Genomic DNA, 14,869 nt, shown 5'->3' with positions numbered 1-14,869 from the left:
TGCTGGTGGCGCGCTGTGTAGTGGTCATGTGAGGGCATACTTTACATCGGTGTTTATTGGAGGGCATGCATCCAGTAGTTGCCAGTCGGTTGATACGAGAGTAAGTAAGAAAGTCACCTAAATTCTTATTACACCGGCAGACAACGCGTGGTGGTTCGGGGAATATGCTTTTAAAGCGGTCACTTTGCATTAGGATATTGTAATGTTTTTTAGCACGGTTGACACTCTTGGAGCGGAGGATGAGTGGGTTAAAACTAAGTTAGTTTTCGGGTTTCCGTCCGGGGCTTTTTTCTTACAGATTACGTTACGGTCTAATTGGTTGGCTCGCAAAATAGCGTCGTCGAGGTTTTCTGGTAGCCGAGGTTTTCTTGATTGCCAACCCTTATTTCTGTGTTATATATATATATATATATATATATATATACCACAGAAATAAGGGTTGGCAGTCAAGAAAACCTCGGCTACCACCCCCAAGCACTGGAAAAAATTACATTGACATAAATACCCCAGAAAGCGGGGGGCGGAGATCGCCCCGCCGGTAGCGTAGTGGTTATCACACCAGACCGGTATTCTGGAGGTCGTCTGTTCGGATTCCACCTGGCGGGCATTTTTTATCCGCTTTCATTCTTTCTTTGCAAATTCTTTATCTGTTTCAATGACCTACCACAACCTCCCCTTTGCTTTCTGAGGTTTTCTTGACTGCCAACACTTATTTTGTGTTATTTCTACGAGCCCCTCATTTACTGTACTGATTCGCTACAAATATATATATATACAGATATATATATATGGTTAGGAAATGAGGGGCTCGTTAGGAAATACAGAAAGAAATGCGGGCAGTCTACAACGCCAAAGAAGGCATAGGGGAATGGTTGGAATACATTTTTTTTTACCATTAGTGAAATTATATATTTTTTTTTCATATTAATTGAAGCGAGAAAGAAAGAAACAAAGAAAGAAAACCACGTGCCCAGAGTGGGGACCGAACCCACGCCTTTCGATTAGATCTCGAATGCCTTACCAATTCGGCTATCTGGGCGGCTGTGTTCTGCTTCACTTTCTGGGGTATTTATATTTACTACAACTGTATCTGACGCTTGCGGGTTGTAGGCTACTTTGTAGACTGCCCGCATTTCTTTCTGTATATATATATATATAAATATATATATATATATATATATATATATATATATATATATATATATATATATATTGTCACGAAGACAAGGACGATGCAGTTGTGTTGAATGAGAAACACGTTTATTGGAGCGAACTTGTGCTCCCCTAACAACTCAAAAGAATACAGAGGCGGCGAAGCAGCGGTCAACAAAGTGACTTGCACAGGCGAGTGTTGTCGAATCGAATGCCCCGGCGTCCGCACTGCAGGCTTTTTATCTTTTGGCGTGCGTGGTTCTCGAAACGTCGATTCGCATCGAGAACATAGTAGATCCAAGAAGATTATTCTGGGCTGTTCACGTTAGATCGGAATGCTCTCCCTATCACAACAGATAACACATGCGGCACAGAAGGAAAGAATGGAACACGCGCTTCCCTTGGCGCAGAGATAACACAGACCGGCGCAGCCGGGCACAAATAAACAAACCCAATGTATGGTTCGCAGCATTACCCCCCCTCTAAGAGTGCATCGACCCGATGCTAACATAAGCAACAGTCCGAACAAATGAAAATAAAAGTTCGTCATCGTCCGTAGAAAGGTTTTAAGCGAACCACGTGGACGACTTCAGGCCGCGTGCATCGTCGTGATGTGCCGGAGTCACCATCGGGGATCACTTCGTAGGTAAGTTGGCCAACACGTCGTAGAATCTGGTAGGGTCCGAAATACCGTCGCAGGAGCTTCTCACTGAGTCCGCGTCGTCGGATGGGAGTCCAAACCCACACACGATCCCCTGGTTGGTACTCGGCGTCTCGGCGTGGGAGGTTGTAGCGGCCCGCATCCACCAGCTGCTGGTCCGTTATACGAACTCGAGCGAGCTGGCGGGCCTCCTCCGCACGTTGAAGATATCCGTGGACGTCGGCGTTGAGGTCGTCGTCTTCTACGTGCGGAAGCATGGCGTCGAGCATCGTAGTCGGCCTTCTACCGTAGACAAGCTCGAACGGCGTCAGCTATGTCGTCTCCTGGATAGCCGTGTTGTACGCAAACGTGACATACGGGAGCACTTCGTCCCAAGTCTTATGTTCAACGTCAATGTACATTGACAGCATATCTGCGATTGTCTTGTTCAGACGTTCCGTTAGTCCGTTCGTTTGGGGGTGGTACCCCGTCGTTCTTCGGTAATCCGTGTTGCTGTAGCGTAATACGCCTTGCATCAGCTCCGCAGTAAATGCCGTTCCGCGGTCTGTGATTAGGACTTCCGGGGCTCCATGTCGCAGCACAACTTGGCTTATAAAGAACTTCGCCACTTCTTGTGCAGTCCCCCTCGGAAGAGCGGCGGTCTCTGCGTAGCGCGTCATGTAGTCTGTAGCTACGACAATACACTTGTTCTGTGATCGTGACGTAGGGAACGGGCTTAAAAGGTCCATTCCAATCTATTGAAATGGTCTCGATGGGACGGCGATCGGTTGCAGAAGTCCGGCGGGTCTTGTCGGCGGCGTTTTTCGTCGCTGGCAGTCACGGCAGCTCCGGACGTAGTGGGTGACGTCAGAGTTAAGGCCGGGCCAGTAGTACCTCGCCTTGATTTTTCCAATAGTGCGGGCTGTGCCCAGATGTCCGGAAGACGGGTCGTCCTGGCGCGCTTCTAAAATTTCGTCACGAAGGTCCGCGGGGATGACGAGAAGGTAATTCGCTCTTGTTCCGGGGCTGAAATTCTTCTTCACAAGGACGGAGTTTCTCAGGCTGAGTGCTGTTAAGCTGCGTTTGAAGGTCCTAGGAACGGCAACGTTGCATCCCTCGAGGTACTCGATTATGACGCGTAAGTCGGGGTCGGCACGCTGCTGGGCGGCTAGGTCGCTCTCCGTCACGATCCCGAAGAACGCGCTGTCTTCATCAGAGTCTTGTGGCGGTGGGTCGACGGGGGCGCGGGACAGGCAGTCGGCGTCGGAGTGTTTCCTGCCGGATTTATAAACGACTGTAACGTCGAACTCCTGCAGGCGCAAGCTCCACCGCCCAAGACGGCCAGAGGGGTCCTTCAAATTGGCGAGCCAACACAGCGCATGGTGGTCTGTTACAACCTTGAATGGCCTTCCATACACGTATGGGCGAAATTTTGAAATCGCCCATATAATAGCCAGGCACTCTTTCTCAGAGGCAGAATAGTTTTTCTCGTCCTTCGACAGACCACGGCTAGCATAGGCGATTACCCTTTCGCAGCCGCTTTGCTTTTGGACAAGGACGGCACCCAAGCCTATATCACTGGCGTCCGTATGCATTTCCGTTTCGGCATTTCCGTCGAAATGAGCGAGCACGGGCGGGCTTTGCAGGCGTTTTTGCAGCTCGCCGAATGCTTTTTCTTGGTCGTTTTCCCAGCTGAAAGGGGTGCTATCTTTCGTCAAGCGCGTGAGTGGCTCTGCAATGCGTGCGAAGTTTGCGACGAAGCGCCGGTAGTATGCGCACAGCCCGAGAAATCTCCGCACGCCCTTCTTGTCTTTCGGCCTTGGGAAGTTCGCAATGGCTGAAGTTTTTTGCCGGATCAGGTAGGACTCCCGCGGCGTTGACGACGTGGCCCAAGAACTTGAGTTCCCCGTATGCGAAACGGCACTTTTCAGGCTTCAGCGTCAACCCCGACGTACGAATGGCCTCGAGTACAGACTCCAACCTTGAAAGGTGTTCGTCGAAAGTCCGGGCGAATACCACTACGTCGTCGAGGTATACGAGGCAGGTGTGCCACTTAAGGCCAGCTAGCACAGTGTCCATGACTCTTTGAAACGTCGCTGGTGCTGTGCACAGCCCAAACGGCATCACCTTGAACTCGTATAGGCCGTCTGGGGTTATAAATGCAGTCTTCTCTCGGTCTCTCTCGTCCACTTCAATTTGCCAGTAGCCGGTCTTCAGGTCCATCGATGAGAAGTAGTTCGCGTGGCAGAGGTGGTCGAGGGCGTCGTCGATTCGGGGAGGGGGTACACGTCCTTTTTCGTGATTTTGTTCAGTCGCCGGTAGTCAATGCAAAACCTTAATGTGCCGTCTTTTTTCTTTACGAGTACGACGGGCGCAGCCCAGGGGCTTTTCGATGGCTGTATAATGTCATCGCTCAGCATGTCGTCGACTTGAGTCTGGATGGCTTCCCGTTCGTGTGAAGAGACGCGGTACGGTGACTGTCGGGTAGGTCGGGCTCCATCTTCGGTTATTATTCGGTGCTTCGCTAGAGGCGTCTGACGTAGTTTTGCGCTCGACGAAAAACATTCGCTATAGCGACGCAGCAAAGCCAGTAATTTTTTTCGTTGTTCTTGCGGTAGCGCCGGATTCACGCCGAATGGCTGCGGGAGTTTGAATGCTTCTACGGGTGTGCGTTCAAAGTCGGTGACTGCGATCACATCATTTGCTTCTTGCGCTTCCACCAGATGTCACGAAGACAAGGACGATGCTTTGTTTATTTGTGCCCGGCTGCGCCGGTCTGTGTTATCTCTGCGCCAAAGGAAGCGCGTGTTCCATTCTTTCTTTCTGTGCCGCATGTGTTATCTGTTGTGATAGGGAGAGCATTCCGATCTAACGTGAACAGCCCAGAATAATCTTCTTGGATATACTATGTTCTCGATGCGAATCGACGTTTCGAGAACCACGCGCGCCAAAAGATAAAAAGCCTGCAGTGCGGACGCCGGGGCATTCGATTCGACGACACTCGCCTGTGCAAGTCACTTTGTTGAACGCTGCTTCGCCGCCTCTGTATTCTTTTGAGTTGTTAGGGGAGCACAAGTTCGCTCCAATAAACGTGTTTCTCATTCAACACAACTGCATCGTCCTTGTCTTCGTGACATCTGGTGGAGGTGCGGGGTAGCAGGGTGATGTGATCGTCGGCGATCCTGACAGCAGCACGGTGATCGGGGTTCGGCTGCGGCGTCGTGGAGTGATTGGAGGAAAATGTTATCGACTTGGTCTGCAGATCAATTATTGCGCCGTTGTCCGTCAAAAAGTCCATTCCGAGAATCACGTCGCGGGAGCAGTTAGGCAGAACGACGAACCCCGCAGGGTACGTTGTGCCGTCTATGGTGACGCGCGATGTGCACGTTCCACTTGGCGTCACGAGGTGGCCTCCTGCTGTGCGTATGTGCGGACCGTCCCATCTGGTCATAACTTTCTTCAGTTTAGACGCAAATGGTCCGCTCATTACCAAATAGTCAGCTCCCGTGTCTACGAGGGCGACTACGTCAAAGCCGTCGATGGACACCTTGACGTCAGATGCAGTCGTCCTGGAGTTCCGGGTTCGTCGGGGCGTCGTATCTCTGCTTGTACGTGTTGATGGTCGGGCACTGTGCATCGTCGTTGTCGTCGTCTTCTCAACGGACGTCTCGGTCAGGTCGGGTACGCGTCGCGCCGTGTAGCTGTCGTCGTGTTCGGGAGTCTCGTCAGGGTTAGGTCGGGTCGGTGGGATGAGGGCATGTCGTGAATCACTGTCTTCAGCGAGTCCTTGCGTCGTTGGAGGATTTCTAGTTTTTCGCCGTAGAGCAACTTCACCTCCAGAAGTTGCCGCCTTTAGTTTCCCCCGCGTGGGCTGGGGGACCTTCCACGGCGAAGTCAGCGTTGCTACGGCGGTTCGGCGATTGGTAGGGGTAGGGCGATGGCGAACGGTTGAAACTCGCTGTGCCACGGCTGGTTTCAGATAGATACTCGTCGATCTCACGTGGTTGTTGGCCAGGGAGAGGGCGAGGTGCGTCGACGGAGAAACCAGGCAGTCCGAGTCTTTTGTATGGGCAGCGACGGTAAATGTGGTCGGCCTCTCCGCAGTGGTAGCACAGAGGACGGTTATCGGGAGTTCGCCATACGTCCGTCTTCCTCGGCGTCTGGTTTCGGGCTACCGGGGGTCGGGCGGGTGACAGTGGGCGGCGGTATGGCGGGGCCTCTTGACGGCGTGTTGGAGCAGGGCGGGGTCGACGAACAGCCGCGGAGTATGTCATAGCTTGTGGCTCTCGGGGTACATCGGATGGCGTAGAAGTTCCCAATGCTTGTTGCACTTCTCTAATCACGTCGGTGAGGGAAGCGACTTGGGGCTGCGGCGGCGTTGGGAGAAGTTTCCGCAGCTCCTCTCTCACTATTGCGCGGATAGTCTCGCGTAGGCTGTCGGGCGGGATCCGCGTGCTGCCAAAGTCGTTCGCATTGGCCGCACCAACAAAGTTGCGGTCATACTGCTTAGCACGCATTTCGAGGGCTTTCTCAATGGTGCTGGCTTCGGTCAATTATTCGGCGACGGTTTTGGGCGGATTTCGGACAAGTCCAGCAAACAGTTCCTCCTTCACTCCACGCATTAAGAAGCGCAACTTCTTTTCTTCCGTCATTTCGGGGTCCGCGCGGCGAAATAGCTGCTTCATCTCCTCAACGAAGATCACGACACCTTCGTTGGGGTGTTGCGTGCGCGTTTCCAACAAAAGGACGGCTCTTTCTTTCCGCGCGACGGTATTGAAGGTCTTAGTAAACTCGCTTTTGAACTGAGCCCAGTTTGTCAAGGAGCTCTCGTGGTTCTCGAACCAAGTGCGAGCCGAATCTTCCAAGTAAAAGAAAACGTGCCGGAACGTTTCTGCGTCGTCCCACCAGTTGAATTTCCGGACGCGCTCCAGTTTCTCCAACCATTCTTCTGGGTCTTCTGCGGGGGCTCCTCGGAACGATGGCGGTTCCCGGGGCTGCTGCAGGACGATTGGCGACGTTGTTTCTTGCACCATGGTGTTCGTTGCAGCGTTCCTTTTCTTGGGCCCTTCTAGCATCAAACCGAACTCGGGCGGTAAATCTTGCACGCGGGGGCTGGCTCTTGTTGGACTGGCTTGGCGGCTTTTCGAGGTTGTAGTGGGCATGAAGGGTGCGTACCCCGCACCTCTACCAGATGTCACGAAGACAAGGACGATGCAGTTGTGTTGAATGAGAAACACGTTTATTGGAGCGAACTTGTGCTCCCCTAACAACTCAAAAGAATACAGAGGCGGCGAAGCAGCAGTCAACAAAGTGACTTGCACAGGCGAGTGTCATCGAATCGAATGCCCCGGCGTCCGCACTGCAGGCTTTTTATCTTTTGGCGCGCGTGGTTCTCGAAACGTCGATTCGCATCGAGAACATAGTAGATCCAAGAAGATTATTCTGGGCGGTTCACGTTAGATCGGAATGCTCTCCCTATCACAACAGATAACACATGCGGCACAGAAAGAAAGAATGAAACACGCGCTTCCCTTGGCGCAGAGATAACACAGACCGGCGCAGCCGGGCACAAATAAACAAACCCAATATATGGTTCGCGGCAATATATACATATATATATATATATATATATATAGAAAGAAATGCCGGCAGTCTACAACGCCAAAGAAGGCAGAGGGGAGTGGTTACCGTAAGTGATGTTACATTATTTTTTCTATTAATTACGTGAGAAAGAAAGGAAGAAAAACACTCGCCCATAGTGGGGACCGCACCTACACCTTTCGATTAGATCTCGAATGCCTTACCAATTCGGCTATCTGGGCGACTGTGTTCTCCTTCACTTTGTGGGGTATTTATATATACTACAACAGTATCTGACGCTTGAGGGTGGTAGCCAGCACCACTCAGACTACACGGGGAGAAGGGCACCTTCTTTTCAACCCCCGGGGCATGACTCGAACGTCTACAGCGTGTCATGAGCGGGTAACTCGCGGGAAGCCCTCTTATGATACCTTGGCATCAAGGCTGCCAGAACGGAGGCCCTCGCTAAGCTCTCGCACGATAATATGGTTTTGGAAATGAGGGGCTCGTTAGGAAATACAGAAACAAATGCCGGCAGTTTACAACGTCAAAGAAGGCATAGGGGAATGGTTAGACTCTTTTTTTACCGTTAGTGACGTTACATTATTTTTTTATTAATTACGTGAGAAAGACAGAAAGAAAAACACGCGCCCAGAGTGGGGACCAAACCTACGCCTTTCGATTAGATATCGAATGCCTTACCAATCCGGCTATCTGGGCGACTGTGTTCTCCTTCACTTTGTGGGGTATTTATATTTACTACAACTGTATCTGACGCTTGAGGGTGGTAGCCAACGTCACTAACGGTAAAAAAAGAGTCTAACCATTCCCCTATGCCTTCTTTGGCGTTGTAGACTGCAGGCATTTCTTTATTTCCTAACGAGCCCCTCATTTGCAAAACCATATTATCGTGCGAAAGCTTTGCGAGGGTCTGGGTTCTGGCAGCCTTGATGCCAAGGTATCATAAGAGGGTTTCCCGCGAGTTACCCGCTCATGAGACGCTGTAGACGTTCGAGTCACGCCCCGGGGGTTGAAAAGAAGATTCCTTCTCCCCGTGTAGTCTGAGTGGTGCTGGCTACCACCCTCAAGCGTCAGATACAGTTGTAGTAAATATAAATACCCCACAAAGTCAAGGAGAACACAGTTGCCCAGATAGCCGAATTGGTAAGGCATTCGAGATCTAATCGAAAGGATTGGGTTCGGTCCCCACTCTCGGCGGCTGTTTTTCTTTATTTCTTTCTTCCTCACATAATTATTAAAAAATAATGTAACTTCACTAATGGTAAAAAAAGGGTCTAACCATTCCCCTATGCCTTCTTTGGGGTTGTAGACTGCCGGCATTTCTTTCTGTATTTGTTAACGAGCCCCTCATTTCCAAAACCATATTATCGTGCGAAAGCCTAGCGACGGCCTCGGTTCTGGCAGCCTTGATGCCAAGGCAGCATCAGAGGGTTTCCCGCCAGTTACCCGCTCATGACACGCTGCAGACGTTCGAGTCACGCCCCGGTAGTTGAAAAGGTCCCCTTCTCCCCGTGTAGCCTGAGTGGCGCTGGCTACCACCCTCAAGCCTAAGATACAGTTGTAGTATATATAAATACCCCAGAAAGTGAAGGAGAACACAGTCGCCCAGATAGCCGAATTGGTAAAGCATTCGAGAGCTAATCGAAAAGCATGGGTTCGGTCCCCACTCTGGGCGCGTGGTTTTCTTACTTCCTTTCTCACATAATTATTTAAAAAAATAATGTAACGTCAGCAACGGTAAAAAAGAGTCTAACCATTCCCCTATGCTTTCTGTGGCGTTGAAGACTGCCGGCATTTCTTTCTTTATTTCCCAACGAGCCCCTCATTTCCCAAACTACATTATCGTGCGAAAGCTTAGCGAGGGCCTCAGTTCTGGCAGCCTTGATGCCAAGGTAGCATCAGAGGGTTTCTCGCGAGTTACTTGCTCATGACACGCTGTAGACGTTCGAGTCACGCCACGGGGGTTGAAAAGAAGGTCCCCTTCTCCCAGTGTAGTCTGAGTGGTGCTGGCTACCACCCTCAAGCGTCAGATACAGTTGTAGTTATTATAAATACCCCACAAAGTGAAGGAGAACAGAGTCGCCCAGATAGCCAAATTGGTAAGGCATTCGAGATCTAATCGAAAGTCGTGGGTTTGGTCCCCACTCTCGGCGGCTGTTTTTCTTTCTTTCTTTCTTTTTCACGTAATAATAAAAAAATAATGTAATGTCAATAACGGTAAAAAAAGAGTAACCATTCCCCTATGCCTTCTTTGGCGTTGTAGACTGCCGGCATTTCTTTCTGTATTTCCTAACGAGCCCCTCATTTCCAAAACCATATTATGATGCGATAGCTTAGAGAGGGTCTCGGTTCTGGCAGTATTGATGCCAAGGTATCATAAGAGGGCTTCCCGCGAGTTACCCGCTCATGACACGCTGTACACGTTCGAGTCACGCCACGGGGGTTGAAAAGAAGGTCCCCTTCTCCCAGTGTAGTCTGAGTGGTGCTGGCTACCACCCTCAAGCGTCAGATACAGTTGTAGTAAATATAAATACCCCACAAAGTGAAGGAGAACACAGTAGCCCAGATAGCCGAATTGGTAAGGCATTCGAGATCTAATCGGAAGGCATGGGTTTGGTCCCCCTCTCGGCGGGTGTTTTTCTTTCATTCTTTCTTTTTCACGTAATTAATAAAAAAAATGTAACGTCACTAACAGTAAAAAAAGAGTAACCATTCCCCTATGCCTTCTTTGGCATTGTAGACTGCCGGCATTTTATTCTGTATTTCCTAACGAGCCCCTCATTTCCAAAACCATATTATCGTGCGAAAGCTTAGCGAGGGCCTCGGTTCTGGCAGCCTTGATGCCAAGGTAGCATAAGAGGGTTTCCCGCCAGTTACCCGCTCATGACACGCTGTACACGTTCGAGTCACGCCCCAAGAGTTGAAAAGAAGGTCCCCTTCTCCCCGTGTAGCCTGAGTGGCGCTGGCTACCACCCTTAAGCGTCAGATACAGTTGTAAATATAAATACCCCAGAAAGTGAAGGAGAACACAGCCGCCCCGATAGCCGAATTGGTAAGGCATTCGAGATCTAATCGAAAAGCATGGGTTCGGTTCCCACTCTGGGCGCGTTTTTCTTTCTTTCTTTCTCACGTAATTAATAAAAAAATAATGTAACGTCAGTAACGGTAAAAATTAAGTCTAACCATTTCCCTCTGCCTTCTGTGGCGTTGTAGAGTGCCGGCATTTCTTTCTGTATTTCCTAACAAGCCCCTCGTTTCCAAAACCATAATATCGTGCGATAGCTTAGAGAGGGTCTGGGTTCTGGCATCCTTGATGCCAAGGTATCATTAGAGGTTTCCCGCGAGTTACCCGCTCATGACACGCTGTAGACGTTCGAGTCACGCCCCGGGGGTTGAAAAGAAGATCCCTTCTCCCCGTGTAGTCTGAGTGGTGCTGGCTACCACCCTCAAGCATCAGATACAGTTGTAGTAAATATAAATACCCCACAAAGTGAAGGAGAACACAGTCGCCCAGATAGCCGAATTGGTAAGGCATTCGAGATATAAATGAAAGGCGTGGGTTCGGTCCCCACTCTCGGCGGGTGTTTTTCTTTCTTTCTTTCTCCCTAACGTAATTAATAAAAAAAATGTAACGTCACTAACGGTAAAAAAAGAGTCTAACCATTCCCCTATGCCTTCTTTGGCGTTGTAGACTGCCAGCATTTCTTTCTGTATTTCCTAACGAGCCCCTCATTTCCAAAACCATATTATCGTGCCAAAGCTTAGCGAGGGACTCGGTTCTGGCAGCCTTGATACCAAGGTAGCATCAGAGGAACTCCCGCCAGTTACCCGCTCATGACACGCTGTAGACGTTCGAGTCACGCTCCGGGAGTTGAAAAGAAGGTCCCCTTCTCCCTGTGTAGCCTGAGTGGCGCTGGCTACCACCCTCAAGCGTCAGATACTGTTGTAGTAAAAATAAATACCCCAGAAGGTGAAGGAGAACACAGTCGCCCAGATAGCCGAATTGGTAAGGCATTCGAGATCTAATCGAAAAGCATGGGTTCGGTCCCCACTCTGGGCGCGTGGTTTTCTTACTTCCTTTCTCACGTAATTAATAAAAAAATAATGTAACGTCAGCAACGGTAAAAAAAGAGTATAACCATTCCCCTATGCCTTCTGTGGCATTGAAGACTGCCGGCATTTCTTTCTTTATTTCCCAAAGAGCCCCTAATTTCCCAAACCATATTATCGTGCGAAGGCTTAGCGAGGGCCTCGGTTCTGGCAGTATTGATGCCAAGGTATCATAAGAGGGTTTCCCGCGAGTTACCCGCTCATGACATGCTGTAGACGTTCGAGTAACGCCACGGGGGTTGAAAAGAAATTCCCCTTCTCCCAGAGTAGTCTCAGTGGTGCTGGCTACCGCCCTCAAGCGTCAGATGCAGTTGTAGTAAATATAAATACCCCACAAAGTGAAGGAGAACACAGTCGCCCAGATAGCCAAATTGGTAAGGCATTCGAGATCTAATCGAAAGGCGTGGGTTTGGTCCCCACTCTCGGCGGCTGTTTTTCTTTCTTTCTTTTTCACGTAATTAATAAATAATGTAACGTCAATAGCGGTAAAAAAAGAGTAACCATTCCCCTATGCCTTCTTTGGCGTTGCAGACTGCCGGCATTTCTTTCTGTATTTATTAACGAGCCCCTCATTTCCAAAACCATATTATCGTGCGAAAGCTTAGCGAGGGCCTCAGTTCTGGCAGCCTTGAAGCCAAGGCAGCGTCAGAGGGTTTCCCGCCAGTTACCCGCTCATGACACGCTATAGACGTTCGAGTCACGCCCTGGTAGTTGAAAAGGTCCCCTTATCCTCGTGTAGCCTGAGTGGTGCTGGCTACCATCCTCAAGCGTCAGATACAGTTGTAGTTAATATAAATACCCCAGAAAGTGAAGGAGAACACAGTCGCCCAGATAGCCGAATTTGTAAGGCATTCGAGATCTAATCGAAAAGCATGGGTTCGGTCCCCACTCTGGGCGCGTGGTTTTCTTACTGCCTTTCTCACGTAATTATTAAAAAAAATAATGTAACGTCAGCAACGGTAAAAAAGAGTCTAACCATTCCCCTATGCTTTCTGTGGCGTTGAAGACTGCCGGCATTTCTTTCTTTATTTCCCAACGAGCCCCTCATTTCCCAAACTACATTATCGTGCGAAAGCTTAGCGAGGGCCTCAGTTCTGGCAGCCTTGATGCTAAGGTAGCATCAGAGGGTTTCTCGCGAGTTACTTGCTCATGACACGCTGTAGACGTTCGAGTCACGCCACGGTGGTTGAAAAGAAGGTCCCCTTCTCCCAGTGTAGTCTGAGTGGTGCTGGCTACCACCCTCAAGCGTCAGATACAGTTGTAGTAAATATAAATACCCCACAAAGTGAAGAAGAACAGAGTCGCCCAGATAGCCAAATTCGTAAGGCATTCGAGATCTAATCGAAAGTCGTGGGTTTGGTCCCCACTCTCGGCGGCTGTTTTTCTTTCTTTCTTTCTTTTTCACGTAATAATAAAAAAATAATGTAACGTCAATAACGGTAAAAAAAGAGTAACCATTCCCCTATGCCTTCTTTGGCGTTGTAGACTGCCGGCATTTCTTTCTGTATTTCCTAACGAGCCCCTCATTTCCAAAACAATATTATGATGCGATAGCTTAGAGAGGGTCTCGGTTCTGGCAGTATTGATGCCAAGGTATCATAAGAGGGTTTCCCGCGAGTTACCCGCTCATGACACGCTGTAGACGTTCGAGTCACGCCACGGGGGTTGAAAAGAAGGTCCCCTTCTCCCAGTGTAGTCTGAGCTGTGGTGGCTACCACCCTCAAGCGTCAGATACCGTTGTAGTAAATATAAATACCCCACAAAGTGAAGGAGAACACAGTTGCCCAGATAGCCGAATTGGTAAGGCATTCGAGATCTAATCGAAAAGCATGGGTTCGGTTCCCACTCTGGGCGCGTTTTTCTTTCTTTCTCACGTAATTAATAAAAAAAATAATGTAACATCAGTAACGGTAAAAATAAAGTCTAACCATTTCCCTATGCCTTCTCTGGCGTTGTGGAGTGCCGGCATTTCTTTCTGTATTTCCTAACAAGCCCCTCGTTTCCAAAACCATAATATCGTGCGATAGCTTAGAGAGGTTCTGGGTTCTGGCATCCTTGATGCCAAGGTATCATAAGAGGTTTCCCGCGAGTTACTCGCTCATGACACGCTGTAGACGTTCGAGTCACGCCCCGGGGGTTGAAAAGAAGATCCCTTCTCCCCGTGTAGTCTGAGTGGTGCTGGCTACCACCCTCAAGCATCAGATACAGTTGTAGTGAATATAAATACCCCACAAAATGAAGGAGAACACAGTCGCCCAGATAGCCGAATTGGTAAGGCATTCGAGATATAATTGAAAGGCGTGGGTTCGGTCCCCACTCTCGGCGGGTGTTTTTCTTTCTTTCTTTCTTCCTCACGTAATTAATAAAAAAAATGTAACGTCACTAACGGTAAAAAAAGAGTCTAACCATTCCCCTATGCCTTCTTTGGCGTTGTAGACTGCCAGCATTTCTTTCTGTATTTCCTAACGAGCCCCTCATTTCCAAAACCATATTATCGTGCCGAAGCTTAGCGAGGGCCTCGGTTCTGGCAGCCTTGATACCAAGGTAGCATCTGAGGAACTCCCGGCAGTTACCCGCTCATGACACGCTGTAGACGTTCGAGTCACGCCCCGGGAGTTTAAAAGAAGGTCCCCTTCTCCCAGTGTAGTCTGAGTGGTGCTGGCTACCACCCTCAAGCGTCAGATACAGTTGCAGTAAAAATAAATACGCCAGAAAGTGAAGGAGAACACAGTCGCCCAGATAGCCGAATTGGTAGGCATGCGAGATTTAATCGAAAAGCATGGGTTCGGTCCCCACTGTGGGCGCGTGTTTTTTTCTTTCTTTCTCACGTAATAATTAAAAAATAATGTAACGTCAGTAACGGTAAAAAAAGAGTCTAACCATTCCCCTATGCCTTCTGTGGCGTTGTAAACTGCCGGCATTTCTTTCTGTATTTCCAAACGAGCCTCTCGTTTCCAAAACCATATTATCGTGCGAAAGCTTAGCGAGGGCCTCGGTTCTGGCAGTATTGATGCCAAGGTATCATAAGAGGGTTTCCCGCGAGTTACCCGCTCATGACATGCTGTAGACATTGGAGTCACGCCACGGGGGTTGAAAAGAAGGTCCCCTTCTCCCAGTGTAGTCTGAGTGGTGCTGGCTACCACCCTCAAGCGTCAGATAAAGTTGTAGTAAATATAAATACCTCACAAAGTGAAGGAGAACACAGTCGCCCAGATAGCCGAATTGGTAAGGCATGCGAGATTTAATCGAAAAGCATGGGTTCGGTCCCCACTGTGGGCGCGGGTTTTTTTTCTTTCTTCCTCACGTAATAAGTAAAAAATAATGTAACGTCAGTAATGGTAAAAAAAGAGTCTAACCATTCCCCTA

The 14,869-nt window shown here is 49.4% G+C and overlaps 1 non-coding gene across 1 annotated transcript; it reads right to left on the bottom strand.

The window, feature by feature from the left end:
* Nucleotides 1-967: 967 nt before the first annotated feature.
* On the bottom strand, nucleotides 968-1,039 carry Trnar-ucu (transfer RNA arginine (anticodon UCU)). Its single transcript has one exon. It is a non-coding gene; the product is annotated as a tRNA-Arg (tRNA).
* Between the last annotated feature and the right edge of the window lie 13,830 nt (nucleotides 1,040-14,869).

This window comes from Haemaphysalis longicornis, unplaced genomic scaffold (assembly GCF_048455015.1).
Source record: "Haemaphysalis longicornis isolate Haplotype H1 unplaced genomic scaffold, Haemaphysalis longicornis Haplotype H1 scaffold_5, whole genome shotgun sequence".
Taxonomy (NCBI): domain Eukaryota; kingdom Metazoa; phylum Arthropoda; class Arachnida; order Ixodida; family Ixodidae; genus Haemaphysalis; species Haemaphysalis longicornis.
The sequence above is the reverse complement of the archived record's forward strand: the minus strand, read 5'-3'. Positions and strand labels throughout refer to the sequence as shown.